Source organism: Camellia sinensis, chromosome 14 (assembly GCF_055761805.1).
Source record: "Camellia sinensis isolate YWXY chromosome 14, ASM5576180v1, whole genome shotgun sequence".
Lineage (NCBI taxonomy): Eukaryota > Viridiplantae > Streptophyta > Magnoliopsida > Ericales > Theaceae > Camellia > Camellia sinensis.
Genome location: NC_138974.1, coordinates 98,760,670 through 98,780,624, shown reverse-complemented (window position 1 = coordinate 98,780,624; position 19,955 = coordinate 98,760,670). Strand labels below are relative to the sequence as shown.

Genomic DNA, 19,955 nt, shown 5'->3' with positions numbered 1-19,955 from the left:
TCGGTTTGGCAAGAAAATTGGCACACACAACTGCCTAGGCACGAGAGACTTGTGGGAGAAGACGGGGCTCGAATCGGGTTCCCGGTTTGGGAGTTAGAGCCGGATTTCGGTCTAGGCAAGCTAGTTCCTTAAGAAATTTGAATTCAAGGTGTTGACGCCCCAAAATTACCAAACGGCGTCGGCTTGACACGAAACTTAACACACACGACCACCTAGGCACGAGAGACTTGTGGGAGAAAACGGTACTCCAATGGGATTCCCGGTTTGGGAGTTAGAGACGGATTTCACTCTAGGCAAACTAATTTCTTGAGAAACTTGAATTCGAGGTGTTGACGGCCCAAAATACCAAATGCCGTCAGTTTGGCACAAAACTTGGCACACAAGACCGCCTAATCACGAGAGACTTGTGGGAGAAGACGGGGCTCCAATCGGGTTCCCGGTTTGAGAGTTAGAGCCAGATTTCACTATAGGCAAACTAGTTCGTTAATAAATTTGAATTCGAGGTTTTGACACCTTAAAATCACCAAACGGGGTTCGATTAGCACGAAACTTGGCACACACGACCGCCTAGGCACGAGAGACTTGTGGGAGAAGACGGGGCTCGAATCGGGTTCCCGGTTTTGGAGTTAGAGCCGGATTTTGTTCCCTTTAGAAATTTAAATTCGAGGTGTTGATGCCCCAAAATCGCCAAACGGCGTTGGTTTTGCACGAAACTTGGCACACACGAGAGACTTGTGGGAGAAGACAGGGCTCGAATCGGGTTCCCGGTTTGGGTGTTAGAACCGGTTTTCGGTCTAGCCAAGCTAGTTCGTTAAGAAATTTGAAGTCGAGGTGCTGATGCCCCAAAATCACCAAACGGCGTCGGTCTGGCACGAAACTTGGCACACACAACCGCCTAGGGACGAGAGACTTGTGGGAGAAGACGGTACTCCAATCGGGTTCCCGGTTTTGGAGTTAAAGCCGGATTTCACTCTAGGCAAACTAGTTCCTTAAGACACTTGAATTCGAGGTGTTGACGCCCCAAAATCTGCAAACGGCGTCTGTTTTGCACGAAACTTGGCACACACGACCGCCTAGGCACGAGAAACTTGTGGGAGAAGACGGGATTTGAATCGGGTTCCCGGTTTGGGAGTTAGAGCCGGATTTCGGCCTAGGCAAGCTAGTTCCTTAAGCAATTTGAATTCGAGGTGATGATGCCCCAAAATCACCACAACAGCGTCGGTTTGGCACGAAATTTGGCATGCACGACAGCCTAGGCACGAGAGACTTCTGGGAGAAGACGGTACTCCAATCGGGTTCCCGATTTGGGAGTCAGAGCCGGATTTCACTCTAGGAAAACTAGTTCCTTAAGAAACTTGTATTCGAGGTTTTGACGCCCTAAAATCGCCAAAAGGCGTCGGTTTCGCACAAAACCTGCCACACACTACCGCCTAGGCACGAGAAACTTGTGGGAGAAGACAGGACTCCAATCAGGTTTCCTGTTTGGGAGTTAGAGCCGGATTTCACTTTAGGCAAACTAGTTCCTTAAGAAACTTGAATTCGAGGTGTTGACGCCCCATAATCGCCAAGGAATTGGGGTCACTGCTGTGGCAAAGGCATAGCAATGACTGTTGTGCTTCATTTTGTGATGCATTATGGGATTATTTTTATGATCTGAACCGTCATTTTGTAGGGTTTGTTGAGTACTTCAAGCCTACCAAAAATCATATTAATCGGATACTAATAACTATATGATTGATAACCAAAAAAACAAACAAGAAGTTTTTCTTTTGAAAAATAATATAAAAATAATATAAAAATATATGCATTGGTGTGCTTTTATCTCATATAATGCACATTTAATGTTAACTTGGACCTCCAATACTTTAGGGAGCCTTACCAAACAAATTGTATTTTACAATCACGTCAAGTGATAACCAGTAGATATGGTTTTTGAGGATTCAAAATTGCCCATGAGTTTGTGATGCACTGTTTTTTTTGAGAGCTTGATATATATATATATGGTCCCTTTTCCTGACAGCAAAAGCTTTTGGTGCAAGCATTAATGTAACCTAATATTGGAGCTTTGTTTATTGGAGGTGTCAAGTCTTGTTATATGTGATTGTTAGTGTCTATTTTATTATGTTTTGTTTGTTTTTGTGCACCCTATTCAGTTCAAATTGTGAGGGATCATCATTAACCGGTTAAACTTTTGGGGCAGCTGGTAATTTAACATCTTTATAGCTTTTAATTTCTCTCAACCTATTTTGCTAATTTTGATGATTTAAAAAGGGTAACGTCCTTTGAGCCCACATTTCTGATTTATCAATTATGGTTTCGCATTTCATGGATTAGAGCCTCTATTTTGTGCTGTTCTTTGTCAAATTGTATTTCTATGTAGTTTGCACAAAAATAGGTTTATTGCTAAATTTGATGCAGTTAAAAAACACGGCAGAGCAGTTGCTGGGAACTATAATAAGCCAAATCTGCCATCGTGGTGGACCATACTCTGGTTCGTGGATTTTACTAGGAGCAAAATTGAGAAAGAATTGTTGGTTGACAATGAATTGATGTTTGTGAGAATATTTAGCTGACACGTCTATGGATTCATCTGTTGTGCCACTCTATAGTACACCTGCTGCTATCCATGTTCCACAAAACAACATCAATGTGATGGACCCAGCTGTTTTGTACATTCTGTGGTATAGGGTTCTAGGCTCACATGTTGCATGATCTTGTGTATCTTGCAATAGCACAATATATAATGCTCAAAAGATTTTGAACCTGAAATATTTATCCCAAAAAAAAAAAAAAAAAAACCATCTTGAACTTGAAATGACTTGAACCTGAGATTTAAAAAATCAACATCTTGCATTTTGCCATGCTACTCTACAAATTTTTTCATAGATTTTTTGCTTTAATTTTTTTTATTATTTCTTTTTAAAATATACATAAAAAACTATTTGTTGATTCTCAAATAATGAAAAAAATTGCAAATTAAAATTTATATATAAATTAATATGCATGCTCTCATTTTCAAAGTTGATGCTTTCATGTCACTCTCAGTCTACAACCCATTGTTATCTAACACTTACATTTTCTAGACAGCTACCATAGTAAATGTAAGCATTACTAGGCAGAACCAAAAAAAAGTGTACTTAGACTTGTTCACTATATTAACCGCAATGCAAATTCCCAAAATGTGGCCTTAGTCTTAACTTCACAGATTACTATACTCACAAATAAGAATCAATTCCTTAAGGAACTGTTCTTGAGTTGCTAATGTCTGGTTGGGCTGCTTTAGTCTCTCCATTGTTGCGTGAAACTCGCCCTTGAGTTTGTTGTCAGCATTTCCTTTGTTGTTTGAACATATGCTTTTGACTTGCTTAACACTTCCTTGGCATGCCCTTACATCTTCCTTCTTTTTACAATTTTATAATTTGCAAAAATTGAACTTAAGTTTCATTTTCTAGTTTCATTTCTATATTTCAACGATTTGATAGTCAGCATCCGTATGTAAATTCTAATGAAGAATTTAATCCATGAGTCTATCTTCATATAGTCTTCAGCAAAATTCCACAAAAATGGATCGTGCTAACTCAAAGAAAGCTTCAAATAATACTATTTGGAAGCACTTAACACCTCAAGATTCATTGTTTCAGGTAATGAAAAATCAATCAACAGATCATGTTGTCCGTTGTTACAAAAAAAAAAATCATCAACAACAAAGTCATGTAATTATTGCTTATGTTGTTGGCAGAATCAATAGATGTATGAACACTTATGTTGCCAACAATTAGACATCCATTGTCAGAATACTCATCAAATAATGGTGGTAATTCACCTTCTACCTCTGATTCCAGAGATAAGAATCTCTGTGCCAAAATATTTCACCTAACTTGATATGAAGATCTTCAATATTTTCCTTCATTTTTAACCCCAAGGGTTTGGCCTGGTGCATGAGGCCTGTGACTTGGGAGTTTGCTCCCTCCAAGGTCTCAAGTTCAAGTCCCTTCGACAACAAAACTCTTGGGCCACGGACTGTAGGGAATAAACCTGTTTCGGAAGGCTTGTTCGGGCTGTAGGGACATAGTCTGGTGCGCGCAAGCTGGCCCAGGATAATCTACATATCAAAATATATATATATATATATATATTCCTTCATTTTTGATGCAATCATCGCTTCAACAAGTTGATCATCTTTCCATCCTTTCCTCGTTCTTTCATTCATGGACTGTTTGTGGCTTCAAATGCAAGTTAATTAATCCACAAGAAGAGAAGATCAATAGATCTGACACCAACTGCTGCAGTGGTAAAACACTGCAGCGAGGTTGCTGGGAATATATCAACTAGCATTTGCTTTAAATTAACAACTAAGCATGAAAGGGTGCAAGGAAGAGTCCCAAAGATATATATATATATATATATATACAAGGCATTACAACCCCATTATTGTCATCTAATGCTCACATTTTATAGACAGATACCACAGCAAATGTGGCTTGTTACTGGGCACAGTTCTTTTTGATAAATAAGAGGTAACTTTATTAGAAATCAAGTATCAAGATGATGCAAACAAATACATCCAAATCTTCAAAAACAGATAAACCTAAGCTTGTAGATAAGTATCTAGGCACACAGTTAAAAGTCTACCAAGTCTTGTTCGCTATATTAACCACTATCTAAGTTCCCAAAATATGGCCTTAAAGACTACTACTTTATTTCACAATTAACCAATCTGTTCCTTAAGTAGCAATCTTTCTTAGCACCGATTAACTTGCCATGTCTGGCCGGGCTACATAATTTTTCTATCTTATTTTTTGCTAAATAAATTTGGCTGAAAAATATGCATCTCTGTTTTTGAGCAGTGAAAGCTATCTTTGTACTTGATTCATCCCATTTTGTATGGCATATTTGACCATGCACACAGTTTATGGAATTCTTTTGGAATTTTAAAAAACGCCTTTTGTCCGATTCGAATAACTTTTGGGGTTGGATTATGTGGTTAAATATAAATTTAAAGGCAGGCTATGAAGCACGGATACTCCAAAACAGCCCCCCGTACGCGTGTCAGATACGGATCCGATACGGCGGGATACGTATCAGATACGGCAAAGAAGTATCTCATATTTTTTTTTTTAATTTTTTGAATTTTGGATACGTTTGGGATACGCTAGGATACTTCAAGATATGTACAGGATACTTTCGGGATACGGCGGGGTGAAAAAATAATTTCAAAAACTTCTAATGGGGTTAAAGTGTAAAATAACAAAATAATGTAAAATAAAACAAAAAAAAATCAACCAACCTGTTCGCGAACAGCAGCAGCAAGAGAAGGAGTCGTCGTCTCTATCGTCTCTATCGCAAGGAAGGTTCACGAACAGCAGGCAGCAGCAAGGAGGACGAGGAGTCATCGTCGATCAAGTTCGTCCTCTCTCCCTCTCCCTTTCGCTTCCTCTCTCTCTCCCCCTTGCTCGATCTCTTGGTCTCTCTCTCTCCCTCTCGCTTGATCTCTTAGTCCCTCTCTCGCTCAATCTCACTCAGTCCCTCTTGTTCGATCCCACGGTTTCTCTCTCTCCCAGTTCCTGTTTTGATTTTTATTTTATTTTATTTTTTGTTTTTCTTATGTTTTGAGATATTAGGATAATAGTTCTGACTTTTTTTTCTTTTTTCTTTTTTTTAACTCTTTTTTATTTAAAATTTAAATTTTCAGAATTTATGTTATTAGGTGAATTTTGACTCTTTTTGTAAAAAAATTTAAATTTTCATAATTTGTGTTATTAGGTGAATTTTGACTCTTCTTTTTTTATTTTTTATTTTTATACATGCTATATTATTAAAAATTATAAAAATAATATTTTTTTACGAACGTATCCCCGCCGTACCTGTATCCTAATTTTTCAAATTTTGTCGTATCGCCGTATCCGTATCGTATCGTACCCGTATCCCGTATCATATCGTATCGTATCGTACCCGTATCCTGTATCGGTATCCGTGCTTCCTAGAAGGCAGGTAATATGGCAAATTGATGATTTAGGGTTTTGAAATTTGAAACTTAGACACATAAAATAGGACAGAGGGAGTATTATTTAACTAATATGAAAGTTTGTGATACTTTTGGCTTTATGTGCTAGATGAGGCTCTGCTTGCATAATTTTCCAAGAATCTATCATATACTGGATTAAATTTCACTTAGTTTTCAGGTCGTTGATATTTCTGTACAGTTAGCACAAAAAATACAGGGGTAAATGTTTTCTAGTTGTTTAGGTTGCCTGCACATGATATTTGTAGAAGCTTTTTGTGGAACTTCAGCATTATGTTTCCTTTAATTTTATTAGGTGTTTGGCTCTTGGAACAAAACGAATGGCTCGGATGAATGCTATTGTAAGGTCTTTGCCATCTGTAGAGACCTTAGGCTGCACAACAGTAATTTGCAGTGACAAGACTGGTACTCTGACTACCAATATGATGTCTATTTCGAAGGTTAGCGCATTACTTTTTACAATTAGGTACATGAACACCTCTACCTATCTGTATGTCTTCCTTGCCTTGCTGTAAAAATGATAACATGTAATTTGTTAGGGTTGATGTTATGAAAGCTGATTCTTCAATATGGTTAGTTTATTTTATTTTGTTTAGTGCTCTTCATTGTTAGGTTTTGATGTTTAAAATTGCTTTTTGAATTTCAACATGTCAAGTAAATGTCGATGTATTCCCTTTTCTTTTTTTTTGCAATTTCTTTTAGGTAATTTGTGTGTCTATTGGAGACTGTTTTAGGCTGTGTTTGGAAGAGTTTTGGAACCATAGTTCTACCCCTATATTCTAGTATGATGTTTGGTTTGGGTTTTGGAAAATTAATTCCACCCCTCTTGAAAACTCGTTCCAAGCGGGTTTTTAAATTTTAAAATTTGGCCTACCGGTCAAACATCTGTCGTCCGGCCGGTTGACTTGAACAGTGCGATTTTATTTATTTATTTTATTTTTTTGCAATTGGCATTAATTTTTTCAAATATTTTTAATAAAACAATATTTTTGAAAAATTTTAAAATTTTTTATGAGCTTTTAATAGATTTTTTAGTTGTGTGTTTGGTTATGAGTTGTAAGTTTTTGTATCAGATATCATGTCACATCAAAAATTCTCCACTCAATTCAAAACTCATTCACCAAATAAATTTTCTACACTCAAATCATAATTCCAAAACTCACAAACTCAAAATACAACTCCTATTCTCAAATCATATTTAGAAAACTCTACCAAACACTACCTTACTCAATGTGGTTGTTTAGTGGACGTTTGGTCTGCTTATTTTTGTTTGATTTATTTTGAAAATAATGCAATTAAGATCGATACTAAATATTACAAGAGTGGCCTAGTTATAGGCTTAGAATATACTAATTATTTTTTTTCCCCCCCCCACTTCTTGTTCGTCTTCATTTTGTGTTTTGGTAATATACTCTTTGAATTTATGGATGTGCGAAACTTGTCCTTGATACATTCCGTTTGTTTTCTTCCCTCTATTGTTGAACTGGTGCTAGTTTTAGTTTTTTTAAAGTCCCTTCGTTGTGTTTGTTCGTCTTTGTTTTGCACTTCTTCCTTCTCTTCAATAATTTTAATTCTCAAGAAGAACAAGAAGGTGAAAACTATTTGTTCATATTATGAAAGAAATTCCACATTGATGGGGACATTTTTACTTAATTCAGATTGCTTTATTTGATCATCGAATCCTGTTTTACCATAAGATGGAAAAACTTAATCTACCCTTTCTATTTCCTGCCTGTCCAGATATGTGTGCTTCATTCTGCACACCATGGTCCTACTACTTTTGAATACAGTGTCAGTGGGACAACATATGCGCTAGAGGGCTTTATTTTTGACAGTGATGGGATGCAGGTATTTTTTCTCGAATAATATGCCTCCTAATACCATATATATTACGAACGACTAAATTCTTTTGTCGGTAAATTTTTTCATAATTTTCTACACTATTGTGTATGCATTGCTTACATGTTGAAATCACATATTCCTTGATATGGTTTCCAGGCTAGCTTGTTTACATCATATTTTCATTCAAACCCCTCATATTGTATACTACTAAATTTTTTCTCTTCAAGTGCAGTTTATGTCAGAGTTAAATGTACTCATGCCTTTATGACTTATAAAATGTTGGTTAATTGGATTGGATAGTATTATAAATGTTTTTTTCTACTTCCTGTGTGTGGGCTTGTTATTTTTTTGTCTGTTTTGTCTTGCGTTTGCATTCTGAATTTGAGTTAGTAATTGTCTTGACTTGTCAGCCTGTAGGATTTGATAATATCATCCTTTGCTTTATTTATTTATTTATTTTATTCTCATCTTGAAAGAAATGTGGGAAGTGGAATTGTTGTCTAATGTTAGACAGTGGTTACTGCTGTAGCTACTTAACTGTGAAATTTTTTTTATTCTTCCTTTATTTCTAGGGAAAATTACATGGACCTCCCTCAGTAATTGTTCAAATTACACTCAGCCCCACTAGTATGGAAAAATGACACCGGCCTCCCTTGAAAACTATTGCATTACACTTGGGCCCACGCCATTAATCAACCGTTAGTGAAGTGGATGGAATTTGCTCATGTCATCATATTTTAAATGAAAATACCAACTTTACCCTTTTTAATTTCTATCATTTTTTAAATAAATAAAAAAATTTGAAAGAAAAATAAAATATAAAAAGAGAAAAAAGGGAAAAGTGTCCATGGCCAAAAGACCCCCTCCCAAAAAAAAGACGTCTACCCTACACCCCCAAAACCCTATTCTCCAAATGACTAATTTCTATCTTATAACCACTGCCGAACTAAAACGAAAAACAACTATCAACAACCACCACCTCCGCTTTTGCCTTTGCCACGTTGTTGTCGCCTTTGTCTCCCATAATGTTGCTATTGCTTCCCATCCCTCACCATTAGAAGTGGATGGAGTTTGCTCATGTCATCATATTTGAAATAAAAATACCAACTTTGCCCTTTTTAATTTCTAACATTTTTTAAACAAATAAAAAAAAAATTGAAAGAAAAATAAAATATAAAAAGAGAGAAAAAAAAAAAGGAAAAGTTTCCATGGCCAAAAAAACCACCTCCCAAAAAAAGTCGTCTACCCTACATCCCTAAAACCCTATCCCCCAAATGTCTAACTTCTATCTTATAACCACTGCCGAACTAAAACAAACAACAATCTCCATCTCTGCTTTTGCCTCTTCCATGCTGTCGTTGCCTGTCTCCAATCATGCTGATATTGCTTCCCATCCCTCACCATTAGGCCACTGCTTCCCCCTCCCCCATGATGTTGCCTCCTCTCTCTGGTGCGATCCAATCTCACCCAGCGTCCTTGTGACTCCGACTACCACACACCACGATATCATCACGTACTGCCTGCCATTGCATCCCCCTTCGCCACCGCCACCGCCACCGCCACCACCACTATAACATTCTCACTAACACTCCCTTTTTCCTTTGGCATACCCCCCAGTCATCATCAAAACCAAACCATAACGATCGTTGCATTGTGATTATGCCATCACTATTGAAGCATCGTGCTTGCAGACATACCATCACAATTGGACCAATGCAAACTAAATGTGTTGTTTCAAATCAATACAAACCAAATCTAGGTTTCAAATTAAATATTTTCTTCAAATTTTTCCCCTTCTTTGTTGTTGCTGTTGTTGTTGTTGATGTTGATGATGATGAAAGGAGGCTGATGATGAACGGATTGTATGAGGTGATGGACGTATTGTAGGTGATGATAGACGGATCCTCTCTCTCTCTCTGTGCAATGGTAGCTGTTGGTTGTGGTTAGGGCTCCGGTGATGAGAATATATTGTGTATTTTCTATTATTTTCCAAATTAGGCATGATTGTGGTTGTACAAATTAGAGTCCTATTAGAGGTATGGTTGTGTTAGAGTCCTATTAGAGGCATAATTGTATTCTCCCTTTTGGTTTAGGATTTAGGGCTATATAATCTAAGGTCTGATTGTAATCATTCACACATTGAATATACAAGATACAGAAAAGCTTTCAGGAATCTTACATGGTATCAAAGCCACCACCAGAACCCTAGAAATTGTCTTCCTCTTCAGTCTCTGTGTGAGTTGTGGGTCATCTTCCTCTTCAGTCTCTGGTTCTCAAATCTTCTCCTTTGATTGATCGAAGTTCCCTTGACCTTGGCGAGAACCAGATCACCGAGACGCAACTCACTCTTCCCTTTTGCTCCTCTCGCTCCACGTTTACGCGTCGGAGACATTGACGCTACAAAACCCTAGCGGGCACCACCAACCACGTCGTAATCTCCCTCTTCCTTGACTTCAGCTTCGTAATCTCCCTTTTCCTTGACTTCGGCTTCAATCTCTCTCTCTCTCTTCTCTGATTTGGTTCTCTCGGCTACAGACTGGTTCTTTTGACTTCAATACTCTAGTTAATATTTGTGGGTCAGGGTTAAAAAAAAAGAAAAAAAAAAAAAGAAGCTAGTTTTTATATTTTACATTCAGACCTAACACTCTTCTGATTATTACACTATGGTTTTGGATTTATTGGCCTTACCCCCATCAGATTTCTGTGTATTACCCTTCGACCCCTGTTTTGGCTATTTTGTTGAATATAGGGTTTATTACAGTTTAACCCCTCAATTTTCTAGTTATTACGATGTCTCTGACTTTTGATGAGTATGCCTTATGTCATCAGAAGGGCCATTGGAAGTACCACCGTCCCAAGAAGGGACGTCAGCCTGTCTCATTTTTTCAGCAATCTCAGAACCACTTTCGGCCTCCTTCCACTGCGTATGTTGCATCTGCTCCGACTCTTGATCTTGACTTGGCTTCCTTGACTGCTCAGATTAGTCAACTTCAGCATATATTGTCCACCTCGCAGCCATCTCCATCTACTTCCGTTGTTTCATCTCTTCATTCAGGTTTGCTTGGGTCTTCTTCAGGTATCTCTTCGTCTGTCTGGCTTTTTGACTCTGGTGCCTCTCATCATATGACTCTCCATCTCTCCTTACTTCACAATTGTACTCCTCCACCCTTTCTTATTATTGTCAATGCGGCTAATGGATCTGGTATGTTTGTTGTATCTGTTGGGTCTGTCCTACCATCTGCTATGTCTGTTGTCTCTATTCCATCTGTCCTTTTTGTTCCTCAGTTATCTGTCAATTTATTATCTACCAGTCAGCTTGATGCCGCTGGTTTTGATGTTATCTTTTCTTCTGCTATCTGTTTTGTACAGGATCGAATGTCTAAGCAGCAGATTGGGACCGGCCGTAGAATTGGAGACCTCTATGTGGTGGAGAGCTTGCATCTGCCTATAGCAACCTCTTTGACTGCGTTTTCCTCGTTTCAGTTAGATTCTCTGTCTAGTCCTTTCTATTTATGGCATTCTCGATTAGGGCATTTGTCTGTTGATCGCTTACGGTCTTTAGCTCAGTCAGGTATTTTGGGTAAAGTTTGTCCTAGTGAACTTACTGAATGTCGGGGGTGTAAAGTTGCCAAAATGACTACTGTCCGTACTTTGATCTTTGTCGCTGCTATTCGTTCTTGGCCTCTTTATCAGATGGATGTTAAGAATGCTTTTCTTAATGGCCATCTCACTGAGGAGGTTTACATGCGTCCTCCCCCTGGCCTTCACCATCCCTCTGGACAGGTTTGTTGTCTTCGGCGTGCTCTGTATGGTCTGAAACAGTCTCCTCATGCTTGGTATGATCGATTTCAGATTGTTGTTACCGAGCTTGGGTTTCATCCTTCAGCTTCTGACTCTGCTTTATTTCTGCGACATACATCGGTTGGTTTTGTTGCTCTCTTGCTCTATGTGGATGATATGATCATCACTGGCTCGGACTCTTCTGCTATCTCTGAGGTCAAGCAGCATCTCTTCCGCACCTTCGAAATGAAGGATCTGGGTCCATTACGGTATTTTCTTGGTATTGAGATTGCTTCTTCTCCCAAGGGCTATTTTCTATCTCAGGCTAAGTATGCTAATGAAGTCATTCATCGTGCTGGTCTTATTGATACGAAGGTTTCTGATACACCTATTGAGCTTAATGCGAAGCTTAACTCTACTGATGGTGTCCCTCTGGATGATCCCACTTTATATCGCGAGCTTGTGGATTGTTTAGTTTATCTGACTGTCACTCGTTCTGACCTTGCTTATGTTGTTCATGTGGTTAGTAGTTTGTTTCTACTTCTCGCTCTACCCATTAGGCTGCTTTGGTTCGTGTTCTTCGCTATCTCAGGGGTACTATCTTTCAGGGCTTATTGTTATCCTCTACTTCCTCTTTGGACTTGGTGGCCTATGCTGACTCTGATTGGGCTGGTGATGTTACTGATCGTAAGTCTACGTCTGGTTTCTGTATGTTTCTTGGAGATTCCTTAATCTCTTGGAAAAGCAAGAAACAATCAGTCGTTGCTTGCTCTACTGCCAAAGCCGAGTATCGTGCTATGGCTCATGCCACTGCTGAGATTGTTTGACTTCGTTGTCTCTTGTCTGATTTGGGTGTCTCTCAGTCTTCTCCAATCCCTCTCTACTGTGACAATCGCAATGCTGTTCAGATTGCTCACAATACTGTCTTTCATGTGTGGACGAAAACATATTGAGATTGATTGTCACTTTGTTCGCCAACATCTGCAGTCTGCCTCTATCTCGCTTCCTTTCATCCCTTCGGCTTTGCAACTTGCGGACTTCTTCACCAAGACTCACACTACCGCTTGGTTTCAGTTTCTTCTTAGCAAACTCTCAGTGTTTTCTGCTAAAACACCTTGAGTTTGAGCGGGGGTGTGAAAATATATTGTGTATTTTCTATTATTTTCCAAATTAGGCATGATTGTGGTTGTACAAATTAGAGTCCTATTAGAGGTATGGTTGTGTTAGAGTCCTATTAGAGGCATAATTGTATTCTCCCTTTTGGTTTAGGATTTAGGGCTATATAATCTAAGGTCTGATTGTAATCATTCACACATTGAATATACAAGATACAGAAAATCTTTCAGGAATCTTACACCGTGATGGTGGCTTTGGCTTGAGGTTAGGGTTTTGGTGATGATGTCTACGACATGGGGTTGGTTGTGTTGGGGTTTTAGTAGTGGGGGTTGGGGGGTATGGGGTGAGATGGAGGTGGTGGGCGCTGTGGGTCATGTTTGTGACAATGGCTGTGATAATTGAGTGTGGAAGGAAGAAGAGGTGTGGATGGAGGATGTTGTCTGTAGTAGTTGTTGTTGCTTTTTTTTTGAAACATATGAGGGCATTGTGTTTTATATTTTCTGTTAGTTGGGTTTGAGGCCCATTAGAGGAGGTTTGTGTCATTTTTCCATACTAGTGGAGCTGCGTGTATTTTCTGCAATAGTCAAGGGAAGTCAATGTAATTTGCCCTTATTTCTATTATGCTACTTGAACCTTTGATGATGTCTTGCGTTTGAGAGATTAAGAAATCACTTAAAATTTTTGAAATTCAGGTGGTCCTGAAGTCATGTAGGATTTTTAATGCAACTGCCCTCAGTTTGGTTCATTTGTTATTGTTGTTGACCAAAAGGTTGAGATAATGACATTAGCATTGATGCAGCACCTGAGATTTATTAGATTTCTAATACACATATATAATCGGAACCTTCCTTCTTTTATTCATAAACATAAAGAACAAAGTATTCCTTACTCTTGCTAACAAGTAAGTAAACATCTTGGTATTTGTAGACCTTTCAGGATATTTTGTCAAGCACTTTACATTGGATTTTATTGTTTTGCAGCTTGAGTTTCCAGCTCAATTTCCTTGTCTTTTTCACATAGCAATGTGTTCAGCCCTATGCAACGAGTCTGTTTTACAGTACAACTCGGACAAGGGGAACTATGAAAAAATAGGGGAGTCAACTGAAGTAGCCCTTCGTGTATTGGCAGAGAAGGTTTTGCAGTCAATTGTTGCTTTGTTTCAGTTTTCACCTGTCTATCATCAGCTTACTTGCTGTTAATTTGACTGTGAATTATAAGGTACAAATGTTTTCATGTCACCATTGTTTCCAGGTTGGTCTTCCTGGATTTGATTCATACCTTCTGCTCTGAATATGCTGAGCAAGCATGAACGAGCTTCTTACTGCAATCATTACTGGGAAGACCAATTTAAAAAGGTTTGCTTCTACATATGGTAGCTGTTTGATTTTTTATTTGCTGAGTATGATGTACCCCGAATTCTAAGGAATCTAATGTTTGCAACACTTATAATGATTGTTGATGTGTGGCCAGTATGATAGACTATTGGCAAATTGGCTTAGCGTGCTCCCTTTCCAGTTTTTGCAGTGATTTTCCTCCCTTTTTCGCTGTTATTTGTGTGTTTGTTTACAAAATGACAGCCAGTATTGATGAACTGGAAGCATAGACACTCCAACGGGGCACCTGTACACGTGTCTGACAAACTGTTGGACACACCTTAGGGTGTGTACCAATTTTTGTTGCGTTTATTTATTTATTTTCCCCTTTTTTTCCTGATCTTGCAGAGGACATGTGTCCTTTTTTGACGTGGGGTGGACATGGCTGGCCAACAGAGAGAGAGGGAGAGGGAGAGGGAGAGGGAGAGAGAGAGAAAGAGAGAGAGAGAGGTGACTGGAAAGAAACTATTGCTGTATAAGCCTTCCGGCAAAGGTGGCTACAGGATAATCAACATTGTGGTTGGCAGTTTTAATGGAATTTAATTGTTATGTAAATGTTATGTTGATAAAATATTCATATTTTTCACATGGAAAATTAGAAGTATATTTTTTGCTGTGTTCTGGCCATGTATTGTCCTGCATTTCACATGTCGGTGTCTTTGCATCGTATCGTATCCGTGTTGCGTGTTTGTGTCCATGTCCATGTCGCCATCCTTAGATGATGCAGTTAGTGTCCATTGGTTTTTTATTCTCCCTAATAATATTAGAAACTCTGGAGTTTCAACTGCATAGATAATAATAATTCTAAAATATTCAACAGTGAGAAAGATCATATTGTCATTCTTCCTCTCTTTGTATCATATGTTAACATTTTACATGTTTGAATGAGAGAAACTACATTTCAGTATACAGTTATGGCAGTATAGTTGTTAGTCATCATTTGCCTTGTTATTTACAATATTGTCAACTTTCCAACTCTAGTTCGTACTGGTTGCTCTTGAATTGTTATTGTTATCAAATGTAACGGTTATTTTTTTTCGTAGAGAAATGAAGAATGTGAGTTCGTTGTGTATGAGATTATGACAAGCTCTTGAGAAAAGTATACAATTTTGGTTTGATCTTTCATGTTTGTTTTTCTGTGGCATTGAGGCTGGACACAGGACACATATCAAGGCGATACGGACACACTTGACACGACAATTTTATTATTATTATTATAAGAAATCAGGCCAAAGACTCGGTAAGGATATGACAACAAATAAAATATATTTTAGGTGTGTAAATGAAAATAAAGCTATTTCATCACTTTTTACAATTCAAATACATTTATATTTTATTATAACAAATAGTAAGAAATTGTTTTCCCTATACCTACATATTTGAAAGGAAAGTGTAAACAGAAGTCCGAATATCTATCTTAGAAAGCTTTATTTATAAACATAATTTGAAGTTTTGGACTTCAGAATTCCAAAAATTAAAAGAAGTTTAAAGCAGAAATAAATTGGTATAAATGTAATTTGTTTTTATTATATAATTGAGTAGCAAGTTTTTTTTGTTATGCAATATGTTTTATGTGTCTTTATGGCCATGTGTGTCCCATATGTTTCCAGTGTGTCCCGGTTCTAAAAAGTTCAAAAATAATAGGTTACTTTTGGTTGTGGTTCAGACATGGGTCAGGGAGTGTGTCATTGTGCATGTTAAGGATGCAGCTCAATATTGCAGAGATAGAGACTTCTAATTTTCTTTGTCAAAATTGGTACATACACTTTTATTTGCTAGAGTTGTAGTGATGTTCCAAAAGGTACTTGTTCGATTTCTTGGAGTTCTTGATTGGGATGTATTTCACACAGAACGGAATGAAGTCTCAATAAATGGATCTTGTAGATCTAGTGATAAACATTTGCGTCGCTTAAATTTTTGATATCTCCTTGTCAAATCATGCTTGTGAATCTATACCCTACAGGTCTCTCTTTTGGAATTTTCTCATGATCGGAAGATGATGACTGTCCTTTGTAGTCGCAAGCAGATGGAGATTATGTTTTCAACAGGTGCTCCAGAGAGTATCATTTCTAGATGTACAAGTATCCTCTGCAATGATGATGGTTCCACTGTTCCACTAACTGCAAATATTCGAACTGAGTTAGAGTCCAGATTTCACAGGTTGGGTTTGCTTCCCTCTATATTCATACCAAGAACTTTTACCTATTTACATACACCGATACATCCACAAGCACATAGATATAGCTGTTTATATTTATATATATCATATGTATGCAATTATGTTTTTTGACTAGTATGGGTTTCAGCCTTACACAAACCAAGAAGGCTAAAGGTACAAGGGTTACACAACTAATTACCCTCCCTCCTTTAAAATCTAATAGCGAGAAGACTCACAAAACTCTTAGTTGTTCCCAACAGTGAAGCATAGACACGGACATGGGACAAGGATACAACATGACACAAACACGCCACAAATAATTATATCTTGATATTATATTATCTAGGAATATATTCATATTATATAGTTATATATGTGCGTAATATATACAAAATTAAATAATTACTTTATATCAAATAAATTTTGTATCTAATTCTCTTACATTTTTTATTTTTCATTTAATTTTATGTGAAACTTCTATAGGACATTTCTTAATAATTATACATTTCTTTAAGGGCATTATAAGATATTTTTGTGAAATTCTCAAACTTTGAATATCATGTGTTAGCAAATGTTCAAGAAGTGTTGGTCTCATGTTTATTTTCCAGTGATAGAAATGGCCAAGAAGTGATGGACACATTACAAAATGATTGTTGGACACTTGTCCGTAGGCAGTGTTTTAAAAAGCTCTAGGCGCATCGAGGCGCCAAGGTCACTTGGAGCCTAAGCGTCGAGGTGCGAGGCAAGGTGCGCGCCTCACCAAAGCGAAGCGCAAGTTATAGAAGTTAAGCAAAATATTAATATAGCACAATTTTCAACATAAGCAAATATTTAATATGTATATAATTAATTTTTTTAATAAGAAGAGAAGAAGAAAAAAAATAATTAATTTTTAATTTATATATATATTATTTTATTTATTTATTATATTTTTTAAATAATGTGTTTCAATTAATTTTTTTATTTTATTTCATATACATGTGTATTTTTTTTTATTACTATGTATGAGTATATATTATATTTTACATATTATCTATAAGTATATTATATATTATATAATAGGTATTGTATAATATTATATTATATATTTTATATTTGAATCAATTATATTTTGTATATTATCTAATATCTATAAGTATATTATATATTATATAATAGGTATTATATAATATTATATATATATATATATATGAATCAGGAAGATAAAGAGAGAGACAGAAGAGAGAGCGAGAGAGAGATCGCGATCGCGATCGCGAGAGAGAAGGTGAGAGAGAGCGATCGCGAGAGAGAGAGAAGACGACGAAAGAAGAGAAGAGAAGACGAAGCAGAAGAGAAGAATCAGAGAGAGAAGAGAAGAAGAGGAGAAGAGAGCAGAACCTGCGTGGCGTGGCGTGGCGTGGCATGGCGTGGTATGTACTCGTCGCGTATTCTTCTTCTTCTCCACTGGGGTTTTTTTATTTTTTAATAATGTTTTTGCTCTTTTGACTCACGTTTTGAAAATTTTATACTGTAAATGTGATTTCATCCCATGTGGGTATCCACATAGAACGCCGAGGCGCACAAGGCACTCGCCTCATCGCCTAGGCAGCGCTTCCCTTATGTCGCCTCGCTTCACCAGGCCTGAGGCGCAAAGCTGTGCCTTGCCTTGCCTTGCCTTGAGCTTAGGCGTGTGCCTAAGTGCGCTTTTCAAAACACTGTCTGTAGGGATGGCAATTTAAACCCGGCCCGACGGGGACCCGACCCCCCGACCCCGATTTAAGCGATTTTTCCTGAAAAATATCCCCAACGGGACGGGGATGGTATTCGAAAATCAATCCCCGATCAATTTCGGGCCGGGGACAGGGATAAGTGTCCTAGCCCCGTACCCGGCCCGTCCCGTCCCCGAAGCAAAATTACTGTTGTACCCCTTTATATATATATATAAACCAAAACACTTATCTTTCTCTCTCAGTCTGTCTCAGCTCTCTCCCTCACTCACGTCTCTCATCTCTCTTTCCCTCACTGACTCAGATCTCTCTGAGTCTCACCACGACTTCTCTCATCTCTCTCTCCTTCACTTACTCAGATCTCTCTCATCTCTTATCAGCATCAACATCATCCAGATCCACCACCACCACCGATCTGAACAGATCAATGAAGCCACTGATCTGAAGCCACCACCACCACCACCACCACCACCACCGATCCCTCCGTTGCCACCGATTTGAAGCCACGACCATGACCAGGACCGTGAAGCCACCGATCGATGTCTTGATCAACGGACAGTTTGTGAAGCCCCCTCTCTCTCTCTCTCTCTATACATATATATCTGTTGTTGATTGATGTACAATTTTTTTTTTTTCCAAGTTGTTATCTATATTATATCTGTTGTTGTTGATGAACAATATTATCTCTGTTGTGTGTGTGTGTGTTGAACAGATCTGTATACATACAGATTATTTTTTATTTATTTATTTTTTTTTTGCTCTTGTGTTTGTATGTGTGTTGAACAGATTTGGCGGAGATTTTTCGGGGTCGGGGAAACCCGATCCCCATTAGGGGACGGGGTGAGGGAGGTGAAGGGTTCCCCGTCGGAGATCGGGGCTGGGGCCGGGGATTTTGTTACTATCGGGGATCGAGGACGGGGAGGGTCATCCCCGCCCCGCCCCGCCCCATTGCCATTCCTACTTGTTTGAAATTTAGATTTTTATTTTGAATTATGGAAACATAGAAAAGGGTGTCCGTGTCTGACATGGAGATGTCTCCTTAGAATGTTCGTGCTTTTTAGACTCCCAACAATCCAATAATTGTAAGACCATAGCAGGCATCACTCAGTTCACACATTATTGCACGAAGTGGGAGTCGAGGAAGCGGTGGGAGAGTGAGAGCATATAGAAGTCTCTAAGGTTGGGAGCACCTATATAGGAACATTTAATATATTAAATATATAAATATATTCTAACAATTATTTTTTTCTACATGATTGTAATATGTGTTAAATATGAATAAACATTAGAGATTGATGTCAACTACAAATTGTCTTTGTTAAGTATAAATAAATAGTGTAAATAGAAAGTACTAGAATAAGGTTGAGTTGTTTTTCTTTTGTTTCTTTGAGATTTGTATGTTTGAGAGGTTCTATCTTATTTGGGAGCGAGTTTCATCTTTGAAGGAAGTGAATTTCTTACTTAATAGGCCGGAATTCAGTTTCTCACCAAAAATGCCAAACAACATGCTCCAATTGTGCAATTGTGTGAATTTATGGATATCAAGGCTATTAAACTTGACAAACCTAAAATATGTGGATCGTGTACATTATATCTATAATATTTCTTACCATTGCTTGCTTTAATTTTACATCAAATTTAAAAGCACCCTCTACATTCCTTGATTGATTTTTTATGTCAATTATAAGTTTATTTTACTGGTCAAATCATCTTAAGCTTCTCCATATTGAAGTTAGGAATGTTACATTTGGTTTAGCTTCCTTTTTCTAATACTACTTGTTTGAATGTACTTCACTTCTCTGAGATAAATTTGTAGAAGATATGAACACTTTTGCATACGCTCAAATGCTTGTAGAGTAGATGCCTCATAGCGTGAAAGTTTTGTGGTGGGCACATTGAAGCAGATTTTTTAAGTTGTGCAGCTCATAGAAAAAATATGACAGTCTTGAGTCTGCAAC

The 19,955-nt window shown here is 37.8% G+C and overlaps 1 pseudogene across 1 annotated transcript in view; it reads left to right on the top strand.

Moving 5' to 3' along the window:
- The window catches only part of LOC145807202 (calcium-transporting ATPase 3, endoplasmic reticulum-type-like), a 117,364-nt pseudogene that overhangs the window by 70,007 nt on the left and 27,402 nt on the right, over positions 1–19,955 (top strand). Inside the window, exons 5-11 of the transcript XR_014350303.1 lie at positions 2,381–2,491; positions 6,318–6,462; positions 7,763–7,870; positions 13,741–13,893; positions 14,012–14,115; positions 16,097–16,293; positions 18,378–18,495. The product of XR_014350303.1 is annotated as a calcium-transporting ATPase 3, endoplasmic reticulum-type-like (transcript). The remainder of the gene's footprint in view (positions 1–2,380; positions 2,492–6,317; positions 6,463–7,762; positions 7,871–13,740; positions 13,894–14,011; positions 14,116–16,096; positions 16,294–18,377; positions 18,496–19,955) is intronic.